Below are 16,985 nucleotides of genomic sequence, written 5' to 3' on the forward strand. Positions count from 1 at the left end.
ACCAAGACAAAGAATCACAGAAGCACACATCATTAAAACAACACAACAGCAGCATTAGAGCAGCCCAGAGCAACTCTACAGCCGCATATAGTACAATGATTGAAAAGCCACCCCTGAGAATGTAACTTCACCAAGGAAGCAATATGCAACTAATGGATACACAAATGATCACCCCAACACACCCCAGCATACTAACACAGCAGCAGCAGCAGCAACACAACACATCAACACCAACAGCCACCAGCAGAGCAACACACTAGCAGCAGACACAACAAAACCACTATACCTGAATCAAAAGATATGTAACAGCAGCCACAATTCAAAGCCCCCTGATGGATTCCAAATTATACAGCAGATCACTGATTGAACAATCCACTCCTTTTTAGTGTGATACTTCACCAAAAAGGCAATGTGTAACTTGATGGACTCACAAACTTCACACCAGTTAGCCCTTGAACTAGCAAATCTAATCTCATTCCTAGCCTTCCACACAAACTACATAACCACAGATGGCAAGGCATTCCACATACTCTAGAGCATTTTCTTAAATTTAAAGCCACTCCATCAATCTAAAAGTTGTGTTACATTTTCAGGCACAACCCACACCAAACTCCACCATTTTACCAAGTCAGACCAGATACACCAAGCAAAATGACAATGAAGTAGAACATGACTCACATTTTTAGCACAAGAATTACAAAAGCAGCATAGAGAGGGACCACTGGGATCAAGAGTTCCAATATTCTGAAGAAACACAGAAGTTTTGAGTCTGCCTCTCTATGCCAACCAACAGATGAATTGCATTTTAGGTGGAGAGATGCCCTTCCAAAGCAAACTAGGCACCAGAACACTTGATCTGTCAGTGCAGGAAATCCATTCATAAGCTAATTTCACTGAGTAAACCCCTGAGGCACCAAAAGTCCACACCAATTTATCCTCAACACCAGATCTTAACACTAGGCCAGAATTAAGCAATTGAATAAGATTAGAGAGATCTACGAATTTCTAGGAATAGAATCTTCTTCTGAAGTTAAACACCCACCCATTAGGAGAAGACGTTTTACTCAAAATATCAAAGACAGAGGCCTCTTTATCCTGTGAGAGCATAAACAGTCTAGGAAAAGCCAACTTTAAATAACCAGCACTAGTCCATGAGTCATTCCAAAAAGAGCATCTATTCCCATCTCCTAAATCAATTCTAATATGAGAGTGTAGAAAATCAAAGAAGATAGGCTTAGATACAACTACTGACAGTATGTCAATCTATACTCTAGAACCACTAATCTGGGAATCAGTTGAAGGCAACCAAGATTTTGGATCATACTTATATTTATTACAGATAATTTCTTTCCAAAGAGCATTCTCCACACACCCAAACTTCCACCACCACTTTGCTAGAAGGCACAGATTCACATCTCTAATCCTTCTAATACCAAGACCACTATCTTTCAATTCTTTAGTAACTTCAAACCACTTAACCATATGAACCTTTTTCTTAAGATCAGAACCCCCCCCCCCTATAAAAAGGAAGCCTAAATTCTATCAAGTTCTTTAGCAACTCCTTAAGGTATCTTGAACAAAGATAATAATAGATGGGAAGATTGCTCAACACAGATTTGATCAAAGATAATCTTCCACCAAAAGACAGATGCCTTCTCTTCCAGCTGGCAAGCTTAACTTTAAACTTCCTAACAATAGGAGTCCATGTTGATTTGAGTCTAGGACTAACACCCAGAGGGAGGCCCAAAAAAGAAATAGGAAGCACACCTTTGGAGCAATTGAGAATATCAGCATACTGGTCCAGACTGACCTCTTCTACACGAACTCCAATAACCATACTTTTGCTATAGTTAATCTTGAGGCCAGACACAACTTCAAAACATCTTAGCAACCTCTTAATGCAAAGAATTTCCTCTTGATTGGCCTCACAGATTAAGATGGTGTCATCCGCAAATTGAAGGTGTGAAACCTTAATAAATTCATTCCCAATAATAGCCCCATTAAAGAGTCCCAACTCTCTAGCCCTCAAGATCAAAATATTAAGGCCTTCCACAACCAGATTAAATAGAAAAGGGGAGAGAGGATCCCCTTGTCTTAAACCCCGTTCAACAATAAACTCATTTGTAGGGCTGCAATTGACTAAGACAGAAATTCTAGCATTAGTAACACAACTTTGAATCCAACTCCTCCATTTGTGGCCAAATTCAAAACTCTCCGTCATATTAAGCAAGGAACTCCAATTTACACAATCATACGCTTTTTCAAAGTTGATTTTAATAATCACTCCTTTCTTCTTTTTACTCCGCCACCAATCCAACACCTCATTTACTACAAACACCCCATCAAGGATGAATCTCCCCCCTAAAAAAGCTGACTGGGTAAGGCTAATAATAGAAGGAATAGCTAACTTTAGCCTATTAGAAAACACTTTGGCTAGAATCTTGTACATGGAGCCAATAAGACTAATAGGTCTGTAATCATTGAGGCTACTTGGATTATCACTCTTAGGAATAAGAGCAATAAAAGAGGAGATAAGACCGAAGCCCAGTTTCCCATTAGCAAAAAACTCTTCGAAAAATAACATGATACCCTTTCATAAAATTCCAACACTTCCTAATAGTCAAAAGATTAAAACCATCTGGCCCAGGGGCCTTATTTCCATCACAGGCCTTCAAAGCATTCCACACCTCAGCCTTTGTGAACTCCTTCTCAAGATCAGAAGCTTAGGAACTAGCTAAGGTCTGAAAGACACCCCCTATTCTAGGCCTGACCTTCTAAGATTCTGAAAAAGCACTCTTGAAGTGATTCCAGACCTCTATTTTTACTGCTGTTGGTTCATCAACCACCACCCCATTAGCTACCACTGAGTTAATGAGGTTAATATTTTGTCTGCACTTAACCATCAAATGGAAAAACCTTGTGTTCTTATCACCTCTAAGAGCCCAATCTTGTCTGGATTTTTGGAGCCAAAACCACTCAACCCTCTTACTTAATTTTCAAATTAACTCCTTCAACTCAGCTCTTCTGGACCTCTCGACAACCAATAACTCTCCAGACTCAGCTAGCAAGTCCAGCTGATGGAACTCCTCCTCAGCAAGTCTTCGCTGGGATGAAAGGTTACCAAACACAGTTACATTCCACTCCTTAAGATGCTTCTTTAAACGACCCAATTTTTGGAACAACTTATAACTAGCCCACCCTTCAAACCCTCCTTCAAGCCAAACCTTTTCAGTCATAGGCTGAAAGTCAGAATGGAGAACCCAACAGTTCATAAATCGTAAGGGTTTAGGACCCCATTCCCTATTATCCTCCTTCAAAATAATAGGACAATGATCAGATACAGTCCTAGGTAAGCCCCAAAATTTAAAATTGAAAACAACAAGCCACTCAGAATAAAAAATGAACCTATCAATGCGACTCCAAATTCCATTTTCCCTGGAATTGCTCCACGTAAATTTTCTCCCTAACATTGGTAGCTCCACCCCCCTCAAGATTATCAATGAACTCATTAAAATCGTGCATACCCACACTTCTCCTAGAGCAACCTACTCTTTCACTAATACACCTAATCTCATTGAAATCACCCCTAATGCACCAGGGCTTGGGAAACAATGGTTTGATCCTAACAATTAAATCCCATAATTCTCTTCTCTTGACAACTTCATTAGGAGCATAAAGATTGACTAGCACACCATCAAAATCAAATTTAACTTTACCAGCTACCATAATAAAATTCCTAGAACAACAACTATCCTGAAGCAAAAAGACTCGAGGATTCCAAACACACAAAAAACCACCAGCAGAGCCAATCGCACCTACTTCCAGAAAGTCAAAGCTATCAAAAGGCCAAATGGATCTCACCATATCAGAATTGATGACTTCTCTATTTGTTTCTTGAAAAAAACACCATGTCTACCTTCTCATCTTTAAGAACTTTCCTAATTTTCCTCCTTTTGACCTCCCTCCCCAAACTTTAATATTCCAAGACAAAATATGCATAATTGATGATAAAAAAACTCCAGCAAACCCCAAGCACTTAGAAGACTTACCTGCCTTGCTGATTCCTCCTTTGCTGGATCCTTACCAAATCTTTTCTCTCCAATTCAGCAATTTTGCTAAGCACAACATCTTCCTAAGCATCAAAGTCAATACCCAAAGCTTTACCAACTACACAATTGCTTGAGCTTCTTTAAGAATAATTCTCTCGCTGCTAGAACCTGACTTTGAAGACGATGCCAATGAAAAAGTCGCAATCGCAGCTTTAAATTCAAATGGTTTTGCATATAAATACTCGTAGAAGTATATATATAGTCCATCCCACAACACATTGCTACACCAAAACTAAACTATCACAAACATGGCTTCCATGCATTCTACTATTTGCTTTTTGTCTCTCTTTCTCACCCTCAATTTCTTCTCTTCATCCCTTGCAAAAATCTCTAGCTCACCAGATGCCATTTGCAATTCCATCCCTTACCCTTTCTTCTGCCAATCCATGTTACCAAACAACCAATCTTCCATTATATACAACTATGCCCGATTTTCCATTCGTCATTCCCTAAAAACAACCAGTCATTTCCTTTCATTGGTCAATAGCTACCTCACACTCCCAAATGGGCTCTCTCAACCCACCATTTGTGCTCTCAAAGATTGCCAGTCTCTCCTCGACTCAAACATGGATTTCTTGTCGACCACTATTCAATCCATCGATTCTACAGATACCCTTCAAAGTTCACAAGTCGATAATACACATTATTGCCATTATAACCAACCATCAAACATGTTCGGATGGGCTTCAAGCCACAACTCCACCTTTTAGAATTCAAAACAACATTTTAAGTCCTTTCAACAATGGAAACAAGTTGTACATCGTATCTCTTGCCCTGTTTAAGTACGGTTACGTTCCTAAAATAAGAAAAGGCAGGTGGCTAGCAGAAAGAGAGTCAATGTTTTCCAAAAATAGTCATTTGGGTCTGGAAATGCCGAGCCAACATCAAAAGGTTTATGAGTCCGTGAGTGGAAGAAAGTTATTGCAAACGAGTGGGGGTGGTCAAGTGAAGGTGAACAATATGGTGATTGTGAACAAGGATGGAAGTGGGAATTTCATGACCATTAGCGATGCGGTGGCTGCGGCCCCAAACAACACTGCTGCTAACATGGGATACTTCATGATTTATGTAGTTGGAGGAGTATATGAAGAGTACATTTCGATTGCAAAGAGCAAACAGTACTTGATGATAGTCGGAGATGGCATTAACAAGACTATAATCACGGGGAACCATAGCGTGGCTGATGGGTGGACTACATTTAGTTCTGCAATAGTTGGTAAGCTTAGACATTTATCATTTAGATTCCACTCAAAGAAAATGAATATTTTAGACATTTTATATATAATAATTAAAATTAAAAAGTAAGTTTATTTAAAAAAATATTTGGGAAACTCTAATTTCTTAAATTGGTTTTGCGTTATGCTTTTAATTTTTTTGCTTAGTTATAGATATAAATTTATGGGAAAGTTTTTATAAAGTCAGTCATATTATTTTATAAGATAACGGACATACAATATTTTCATAGTAGTTAAGGTTCCTCGGCATGTCTACAGAAAAAAATTCGATTTAGAGAAATTTTGCCCGACTCAGAAAAATTTTAATTTTTACAGAGAAATTTCTCTAATTTCACAGAGAAATTTTGAAATTTCTCTGTTATCATACCAAAGAAATTTCAAAATTTCGATAAGTTGGAACCGAAATTTCTTTGAGTCGGGTTAAATTTCTCCAAATCGGAAAAAATTTCTCTGAGTTGAATTTTCTCTGTGAAAATATTGAGGGACCTTAGCTAAAAAAAAAAAAAAAAAAAAAAAAAAAAAAAAAAAAATCTTGGACCTCTCTTACTATACAAAGTTGGAGGTAGGATGTTTTACTAATTTTTCCTAAATTTATTTACTTATTCACAAAGATTGCCAAAAATAGAACAAGAATACAAAAAGGGTATCTTTTGATTGTTAAGATTAACCGTGTTAAGGTTGCATTTTAATTTAAAATCACATAAGGGTATATGGCTATTTTTAAAGGACAATGAGGTAAATTGCTATTGAGCCATACCATAAGGATGTAAAATGAATTTTATCTAATAAAAAATGCAAGGATTATTTTGTTAGAAGGATCAAATCTTGAGTTGTTGTTGTTGTTGTTTTTTTTTTTTTTTTTTTTAAATTGTCCCATAATTATATGTATATAATATATAATTTAATAGACACTAGAAGTCTATTTTTGAAACTCTTAGGCCAATCGGCTCAAGTTTAAATCCTTTTAGACTAAAAGCACATTATTTGTCAAAAAACGACACATATTTGTTCAAAACGTACATATCTATCTATCTGTTTAAATGTCTTACTATTTGTACACGTGTAACCTATCAGTGCAACATCTATTCCAATTTATCTCTATATGTACGCATGTCACATATCTGTTCAATATCCTCTCTCTGTTTACTTCACTGCTACCAGCTATCGTCGTAGCCAAAGACTTTCTAGAAACTTTTCAACTAGTGTCATTCTCACAAAAAAAAAAAAAAAATTAATAATAATAATAATAATCATAATCTAAAACATGGACTAAATGACATATGGCCTCATACGAATAGAATTTTCACCAACTAATCCTAATTTAATTTTCTTAAATGTAAAAATGTTAAAATAATAAAATATTACAATTAACATTTAATTTTACTTGTTTATTTTACATTTTACATCTTTTTGTTCTCTTCATTTATAAATAATTATATGTAAGGGAAAAATTTATTGGGAAATTATAAATAAAAAAAAACCTAAGGTAATAACTCCTAGGTTTTTAAAGTTTTTCAATTTAAACCTTACTTTTTTTAATTTGCTTTCAATCTAAACTATTTGTCTATTTTCGATAAGTAAAATCAATGGAAAAATATATTTTAGCTATTAAATTCAATATAGGTGTACGTAATGTATTGAAAATATCATTTTTCGTTGAGTATAATGACTAGAATATTATTTTTCAACAGTTTTTCTTAACAAAAATAAGCAGATAGTTTAGATTAAAAACAAATAAAAAGATTAAGGTTTAAATTATTAAAATTTAAAATTCGGAGTTTATTTTCTTACGAGAGTCAAACCCTAGGATTTATTAATTTTTTTATTTTTTATTTTTTTCAAATCTATTTTACTTCCTTGTGATTTAAAGCTTAGTGTAGTTTACTACCTATGGGTCAAATATAGTAAAAAAAAGCCCCTATATCGACACAAGAACTTCTTTTCCCAATCTCTATATTTCTCTATTCAAAACATTTATCATCGTTAGATTAGGCCTCAAGATTCATACATAATAATTTTCAGTATTTTAAGACAATAAGAGATTTGAAAATAGATAAAATTTGGCCTACTTGTTTCGTGATTAAGAATCCAAGACCTACAATAAATGATCTACCATTACACTTGTTCAGGTTTATTGTAAATCAAATCTATTCAATTACATTAAAACAATTCAAAATTATCTAATCTTACATTCTCAATGGATACTTCAATTGCAGCTGTAGTTGGACCAAGATTTGTAGCAATAAACATAACCATTCGAAACACAGTAGGAGCCATAAAGCAGCAAGCAGTGGTACTTCGAAACAATGCCGATTTGTCCACCTTCTACAAGTGCAGCTTTGAAGGCTACCAGGACAACCTTGTACACCCATTCACTTAGGCAATTCTATAGGGAATGTGATATCTACGGCACGATGGACTTCATATTTGGAAATGCAGCTGTTGTTTTCCAAAATAGCAATGTGTATCCTCGACTTCCCATACTAGGCCAATTTAACACAATCACCGCGCAAGGAAGGACAGATATAAACCAGAATACCGGTACTTCAATACAGAATTGTACCATTACAGCTACCCCTAACTTGGCAGCGAACAATGGCACGACACAAACGTACTTGGGCAGGCTGTGGAAACTGTACTCGAGAACTATTTATATGCAATCCTTCTTGGATAGCTTGATTAATCCAGCTGGTTGGGCTGCGTGGTCCGGGACTTTTGCACTAGACACGTTGTATTATGCGGAATACAATAACAGAGGACTGGGATCGAGTACTGCCAACAAGGTTACTTGGCCTGGTTACCATGTGATGAATGCGACATATGCGGTTAACTTCACTGTCTCCAACATCATATCAGGAAATAGCTGGTTGCCTACAGTCGGAGTCCCTTACAATGGTGGTTTAACATAACAACTTTAAATGTCTTCTTTCTGTTAATTTGTATTTAAAATTTGATGTTGTATGCTTGTATTTTTTTAAAATTTACAATGAAATTGTCTCTATTATTCAATATTTGGATTGGAAATTCCAAAAGTATTGTTCGGGTTGACACACGCAAGAATCACACCTACAATCCCAAATGAAAAAAAAAAATGAAACCATTGTGTCGCTTTCCAACTATAAGGGTATTTTAGGAAAATAAAAAATATGAGAATAAGAGTATTTTGATACATTGGACGATCTGTAAAATAACCTCAAAAGTGGACTTTGAGAAGAAGTAGCTTGTTTTTTCGTGCTCCTCGGAGGGGTTTAGTCTCCTTGGATACGATAGCTCTACAATCCTGACTCCCGTGGTTCTGAATCTGGTTTTACAATGCAATGTGAAACGGATAAGCAAAAAAGAGTCCAAATTCAGCAAATCATTTTTACAAAATCGATTTTGAATCAAAGATGCCAAAAATGGACTGCATTGCCTGATTTAGAGTTGTCACCTAAATATTTTTGAAAAATTTAGGAAACCCGTGACTCGTGCCAAAAGCCATTAGTCTGTTATCACCAAAGTGTTTCGGCTCGAGAACTTAGGTATGAGATGGAAAGGCCATGAATTGAGCACCCCACTCACCCGATCAAAGATCGGCCTCTACTAATCATGATGTGATTTTTATGTACAGTATATGCTCTTGTTCTGAATATTATGCTATCTTTATTATGTGATGCACACAAGTATAGACTAATGCGCCCATTTTGGAACACTTCGATTTCATGTTTGTTTGAATAGTGTTTCGAATACGCAACATTTAAAAAAGTGGTCTCATATGTACATTTAATCAGATCATCCCAACTTAAGTGAAAAGCCTTTATCCACCGGTATTCAAACAGGTGTATTAGCTAAGCATTTAGCCTCATGTAAACATACTTGACATGGCAACACTAACACATACAACATGCTAAAACAAGAAATGCTCACCTAGCACTCGAAGGCAAGCCAAAGAAAACTAAAATAGAAAAATGCATGATCCTAAATAATACAACATGACTAATGTAGTGCATGCAACATGTAATTAATAGGCTCAGCTACTAGTATGGCATGTGAATCAATACAAGGCATGCGACAAAGCACGTAATCGAATAAGGAATTGCAATTGACATTGATTAATATGATAAGTCGAACCCTTAGGCATGCAAACATGGCTATGTACACATGAAAAATGCTAAGAAAAACATGATGCTATACAACCACGATAAGCAAATAAATAAAATGGAGAAAGAAATGGGGGTTGAAAGGCATACACACATTATTACACTTTTGCCCTCGCGTAGCAGGGTCTGAATGAACGTCCTAATTAAACTAACTGTTACATCACCAGATAAATTAATTAACTACATTAACTAATTATTACAAATTAGAATTAAACTAGCTAATTAGTTACAACACACTAATTAATCTAAGAGCAATTAAGCTAATACAAGATTTGAATAACCACGCACGCAACCGAGAACATCTGCCCAGAAACTCCTTTGTTCTGCCATGAAAATGGCACTGTTTGGTCAAAATGAGGTGGCCAGCAGGCCAATCAATGAAAGTGGCCGGCCAAATGGATAGGTGGCTGGCCAGCCACTGTTTTTGGGATCTGCCTTGCTGCAACAGAAAGGAAACAGTGCACAAACAGAGTGGTTTCAGGAGATGTTTGTCCTCTCTGCCTCTCTTTATCATGAAATAGATCAAGAGAGGGGTAGACTCAATTCGCAAGCCATCAATTGACGTAAACTTATTACGTGATGATCTAAGAATCGATGGGACAATGTCTCAATAAATGACAAGTAAAGACCAACAAAACCCTCTCCTTATCATAGAGTTACCTCAAGGGAAGTGGTTGACATTGATTCTTGAGCCATTATCATCACTGTGAGTATGTAATGCTCCAAGTCTCAATGGGTTCAATTAACGTCCTATTGAACTCGACTTGATTTTATTATCTTTCACCACTTTTAGTTCCAATTTTATTGCCTTTTTAATTACCTTTCTATTCTTTAATCATTTTAGTCCGAAATTCAGAATTATGTCCACTAATGAAGAGAAACGTCAAACAAGAAATTGTTTTTGGCATGAGAATGATGTAACGCCTTGGTAATGAACCTTCGAAAGGATTAAACCATTAAGCATGGAAGGGTCTTTTTCTCATGTTTAAACAACTATTGTTCGAAACAACTCTTAAACAAAGAAAACCAAGAAAGAAGGGAGGTTGCAGCAATTATTATTACAAGTGTGAGAAAATGTATCAAATTTATGAAATAAAAGCTATCAACTCAAATAGGTTGGGGTCTAAGACCTAAACCACCAAACCTATGAGGACTTACAACACTATAAGCATGATATTCAAAGAATAACTAATTAAACACATCAAAACAGTCCAAAAAATAGCCAAAACAGTGCAGGAATTAGTATGAAAAGTTAGAATAGTAAGCTAAAATGAGAAACAAATAAAGCTAGTAAGAAATCCTAAGCAGGGGTGGCTAACCCTTCCATTTTTGGGACTTCAAAACCACATTTTTAGCCTCTGAAAAACTTTGAAAAATAGTGGTAAAATGTTGGAAAATACGTGGGAAACACAAGGACAAAAGCTTGGAGAACAAGGTTTCAAAAAAGGTGGTTAACCCCTCCACCTTTAATAGCTTCAAGTCACAAGTTACACCCCATGAAAAAAAGATAGGGAAGAAATAGTGTAAGGATGGCACAAGTTATACCTCTTGAAGATGAGTAACTTTTTGCTTCACAAACCCACAAGTAAGCACCCTCAAGAGCTGAAATTTTAGCTCAAGAATCTCAGTAAGGAGCCTCAAATATTTTGTTTTTGAAGTGTTTGGGTAGGGGATGTGTTTTGAGAGAGAGAGAGAGAGAGAGAGAGAGAGAGAGAGAGAGATTTTCCGAAATTTGAGCTTTGGTATTTTCGCTAACCCAAAGCATAAGGTATGGTCGAGTGTATATAGAAAAACAGGTGCCTCAGTTAGAAATATCTACATTCTAGGCATCACTATTCGAATTCTAGTTTCCACTGTCTCAGTTGATCTCCTAAGAACTCACTACAAACACAATCAGGTGGTTATTCCAGACCGCCTGAAGTCTTTCGGGCATGACAAACACCACATGAATTGCACCTTTAGAGGATTTAAAGTCTCCTAGACCCAATGAGTGCATAAGATAGTACGGGATGAATGAATGCACAAAACAGTGTAATGCAAGGTACACAAAATAGTGCGACGCAAGGTGAATGCACAAAACAGTGCGATGCAAGGTGCACAAAATAGTGCGATACAAGGTGAATGCACAAAGCAGTGTGATACAAGGTGAATACACAAAACAATGGGATGCAAGGTGCACAAAATAGTGCGATCGAGATGCACAAGACAGTGTGATGCAAGGTGCACAAAATAGTGCGATACAAGATAAATGCACAAAATAGTGCGATGAAAGGTGCACAAAACAATGTGATACAAGGTAAATGCACAAAACAGTGCGGTGCAAGGTGTACAAAATAGTGTGATGCAGGTAGAATGCACAAAATAGTGCGATGCAAGGTACACAAAACAGTGTGATACAAGATGAATGCACAAAACAGTGCGACACAAGGGAAGGATGTATGGTATACAAAGGGAACTGAGCAGTACATAGAGTAGCGCATCTTGTACCTAATGAGAAGAGTGCAGGCAACTTGCCACAATTTATTGAAATGTAATTGAAAAACATTGCGGAAGGTAACTTGACAAAACTTTGTTTGTACAAATACAAAACAAAGTCAAGAGCAAGAGTAACCAATCAGGCAGTTTAAATCAATCAGAGTGTATAAGCATGCATGCATAAAGCACATGTATTAATCAAAGGAAAGATGGCAATCCCAAGAAAGTTTTGAAAAAGATCAGAGACAACTTTCGAAAGCTGAATCATATCAAAATCATCATGGGGGTAAAATACCATAATCCAGGGAAAAGTGCCCGACAAATGGCTCTGAGCGGATTGAGAGAAAGTTTGGGTTCATGCTCCTTGTTCAATTGATGGCTCAATCAGATACACTGAAAATTGCCCCTAGTATCCAGTCATTGGCCACCAGTTGGGTTCATGCTCCTTGTTCGATGGATGGCCCGATTAGATGTACTAAAAATTGCCGCTAGTGTCCAGTCACTAGCCACCGGTTGGGTTCATGCCCCTTTTCGATGGATGGCCCGATTAGATGTACTGAAAATTACCCCTAGTGTCTAGTCATTGGCCACCTCTTTTAACATTATGCAGGCACATGTGATGGGGATCATCGGATCCTAGAACAGTTGCCAACCAATCAGACTCATGCTTCTTTTCTGTCTCAGCATGTTGAGAACTTACTCCAGTCCCCTCTAAAGCAGTGACAGATTCCTCATATACACTTTGCAATGATCATGACTACGCGATGCCTCCCTTGTATAAGCACTCTCAGTTTGTTTATGAATTCCACACATGGACTTGTTTTTGAGTTTGGAGCGAACATTCATGCATGGAATTTTGACCACGCCTTGAACTTTTAGCAACAGACATGCCAGGGTAACTCGATGAAGAGCACTTTTGAGTGACAGACATACTATGGTGACTCGATGAATAGCACAGACTGAAACAGACACCAAGCACGACACAACAGAACTCATAACTGACCCAAAAGCAGAAAAAAAAAAGACTGAAGATAACTGATCATTCATGGTGCCCCTAGTATTACCTATGTTCCCCTTAGAACTCAATTTCGCAAAACTCGAGTTTCGATTTCCTTTTTTGTTCAAGATGAAAATTCTACTGATAAGTTCAAGTACTGAGAATTGCTCCACTTGTTGATTCAAGCTAGTTCTTTCTTACCCAAAGTAAGTATGATATGCACAGCAGTCGGTATAGCTCATGGATTGATGCGAAGTTAACGACGTGAATTGGGCAAGACAATTAGATCGAGACGGATGAAATGGATATGGTTGAGACCGAAGTTCAGGATGAAGTTACCTACGTATCCTAAGAATGGGAATCAGGACAACATAGTTCGTGGCTGAGATTCACTCGGGTGTTGACACTCTCCTTTTGCGCTCTAACTTTTGCCAAAGTTGCCCCTTCAGGGTTTTCAACCTTGCTAGCTCTATTTGTTTGATTTCTCATTTTTCATGCTCTAACTTTTGCCTAGGTCACCCTTTCAGGTTTTTGGCCTAGCGAGCCTCTCAAGGATAGCGTTACAACATTTCCGGTGAATTTGATCGATAGTCATTCTTGCCCTAATACTGGAATTGGCTTCGCCTTGATTTGAGCTTGGTTTTCCATTCCCTTATGCATGTTTTCTTCTTTTCTTTTACTCAGTATTCAGAGTTGGTTCTTCTTGCAATGTGGTACCTCCTCGCATTGGCTTCCCTGAATTCAGACAAAAGTTCTTTTCCTCATGGTTGATTGGATTTCATTCCAATGAATACCCTTAGCTTGATGGTTTACGTTTTTCCTTTTTCCTTTTTCCTTTTCTTTTTTCCCTTTTTCTTTTGGTTTTTTCCTTCTTCTTTTTTCTCTTGTTCTTTTTGGTTTTTTTTATCCATTTCTTTTTTGAAGTAATGAAAACATCAGGGGGAGAAATTTTATGATTACGAGGTCTGAAAGTTGTCTTGTGCTAGACAAAATGATCTCCTAACAGTGAAGAGAATCCTCAGGACAATGTAGAATACCACTCACAATTTTGAACCTATCTTCGCAAGTTTGCAAAAGAAACAACTTCAAACTTTTTGAAATCATGGAGGACTTTGCGCAGATAAGTCAGAATTCACTCAAACCATTTAGGGGATCCTTCTCAACAGTCGAGCTTATTAACAAAATCTCAGTCAAAAAAACAAATTCAAAGCTTTTTCTATTTTTTAAAAGGTCACACATGCATTACAGTAGGCACAACAAAATGATCAAAAACTTGACTCCCGCTTTTTATTTAGAAAAATGAAGACCTGAGGGTACATGAGAGCAACTTAAAGGAAGAGACTCAACAGACTCAATGACGCAAGAAAAGACAAGGAAAATAAAACTTACAACTCAACTATTTACAAGAAAACAACTCCAAACAAAATCAGTACCCTTGAGATAAAAAGGGTTTTCACTATCCAAGTCCATCTGCAAAATTCAAAAAAAAACTTCAAGTAGCCTATAGGAGGGTCCAAACTTGCCTTCAATTCAGCAATACGAACATCCACACCCATTAAGATTGATTCTAGACTTTCAAACTGAGTCCCACAGATTGAGGCTCGCAATTACCCTGGTTGTCTCCACACATCTCCTTGACTGAAATAATTTCTTTTTCATACCATGCCCCTAGTTTAAAAGGTCCTTTTTCACATGCTTTTGATAATTTCCCTAGCTGAGACTGAGGTCCATTATTCCAACCATCATTGCTGGCATTAGTTATGGAAGCCCACTGCTTTATTTCAACATCATAAAGCTCAAGATTGAGTAAGTTTTCCACCTGTCCAAAGAATTTGTTCCAGGTTAGATTAGTCAAAGTTGGTGTGCTGGGGTGTGCAATTTATTTGTGGCTCTGAACATCTTTTGAAACAAGTTTTGTTTCTTGTAAAACATGGAAAGGAAAAGAATGATCCCTGTTGTTGTAGTTGTTCTCTCTTCTAACTCAGGAATAACTCCTCTTAATCCTTTGGTTTTTACTCTCCTGCTTGTTATCCCACACTCTTTGATCATGGCACAACTAGCCCCCACCTACCTACACCAGATCTGCATAGATAACGGAAATTACAGTACGGGTAGCCAATTTGAAAGCAATCTCCAACGCCTCTTCATCCGGACTCTTTACAAAAATGGCGGTGACAACTTCTTCTCCAACGGTACTAAAAGGGATGATCCTGACAAGGTTTGTGGCCTATTTCTCTGCAAAGGTGATGTTCAACCCAGTATGTGCCAGAAATGCATCGAGCAGGCTAGCGAAGAGATTGTAGAAACATGGAACAACTGTATAGTTCTAATTCATATATTTTCTATGAAATACAAGTCCATATATATAGACTATCATACAGAGTTTATTCTAGACAATCCCTGCAATCACTTTTCTTTACAACTCATGCCAACATGCACTCTTGCTTTACAACTCATGCCAACACTCACTTTTATTTTACAACTCATGCCAACACTCTCCCTCAAGTTGGTGCAAAGATGTCACCAATGCCCAACTTGTCGAGTGAGTTGTAGAACATTTTACTTGACACGCCTTTAGTTACCATGTCTGCCAGTTGATCTTCTGATTTGACAAACGGAAACTGAACTATCCCAGCCTCGAGCTTTTCCTTGATGAAATGTCGATCCACTTCAACATGCTTTGTACGATCATGTTGGACCGGATTGTGAGCAATACTAATGGCTTCTTTGTTATCACAAAATAAATCCATTACCGAAGCAGGTGGGAAACCAAATTCTATAAGTAACTTCATTAACCAAAGGAGTTCAGAAAGTCCCTTATTCATCCCTCTGAGCTCAGTTTCTGCACTAGAAAGAGCTACGACCTTTTGTTTCTTACTCCTCCAAGTAACAAGGTTTCCTCCTACAAAGGTGAAATATCCCGAAGCAGATCTTCTGTCAGTATTGTTGCCTGCCCAATCTGCATCTGTGTAACCACCAATATTTAGATGATTATTCTTAGAGAACATAAGTCCTTTCCCTGGGGCTGATTTCAAGTATCGAAGTATTTGAACAACTGCATTCATATGATCTTTACTAGGACAGTGCATGAATTGACTTACAACGCTCACAGCATATGCGATATTTGGTCGAGTATGTGCCAAATAGATTAGTCTTCCAACTATCCTTTGATACCTCTCTTTATTCGCAGGTAGCTGATCAGAATACTCTCCTAAGTGATGATTCTGAACAATTGGAGTGTCCTCAGCCTTACAATCAAGCATCCATGTTTCTGCGAGTAAATCCAACACATACTTTCTTTGGGATAGAAAGATGCCCTGCTTTGACCGAGCCACCTCAATTCCCAAAAAATACTTTAACCCACCAAAATTTTTCATTTCAAATTCGGTCGCCAAATATTCTTGGAGTTTAGAAATCCCCTCAACGTCATCTCCAGTAATTATCATATCATCAACATAGATAATCAATGTTGTTATCTTTCCCTTGTAGTGTTTCAGGAATAGTGTATGATCTGAATTGCTCTGCTTGAATCCACATTTTCTCATAGCCATGCTAAACCGTCCAAACCATGCACGGGGAGATTGCTTCAAGCCGTATAGTGCCTTATTCAGTTTACATACGACAAGATGAAAAATCAGGTGGAACAACCATATATACTTCCTCCTTGAGATCACCATGAAGGAAGGCATTCCGTACGTCAAACTGATGCAGTGGCCAATCTAGATTAGCTGCAAGAGACAATAATACCCTGACTGTGTTCAACTTCGCCACTGGAGAGAACGTCTCATGATAATCTATGCCATAAGTCTATGTGTACCCCTTCGCCACAAGTCTTGCCTTATACCTCTCAATAGATCCGTCAGCCTTGTGTTTGATAGAAAAGACCCATTTGCATCCGACAGTCTTATTCCCTTTCGGCAGAGGAATAAGTGTCCATGTTTGATTTTTCTGAAGAGCCGCTATTTCCTCTTGTATAGCATGCATCCATTTCAGATCACTCAAGGCTTCAGGTACTTGGTACGAAATATGA

General features: G+C 37.4%; 1 pseudogene across 1 annotated transcript; it reads left to right on the plus strand.

The window, feature by feature from the left end:
* Nucleotides 1-4,350: 4,350 nt before the first annotated feature.
* Nucleotides 4,351-8,253, plus strand: LOC114324009 (pectinesterase pseudogene; annotated as a pseudogene). Its single transcript, XR_014341356.1, has 2 exons — nt 4,351-5,325; nt 7,561-8,253. The product of XR_014341356.1 is annotated as a pectinesterase pseudogene (transcript).
* Nucleotides 8,254-16,985: the final 8,732 nt, after the last annotated feature.

The sequence above is a fragment of the Camellia sinensis genome, chromosome 9 (genome assembly GCF_055761805.1).
Source record: "Camellia sinensis isolate YWXY chromosome 9, ASM5576180v1, whole genome shotgun sequence".
NCBI classification, from domain to species: Eukaryota; Viridiplantae; Streptophyta; class Magnoliopsida; order Ericales; family Theaceae; genus Camellia; species Camellia sinensis.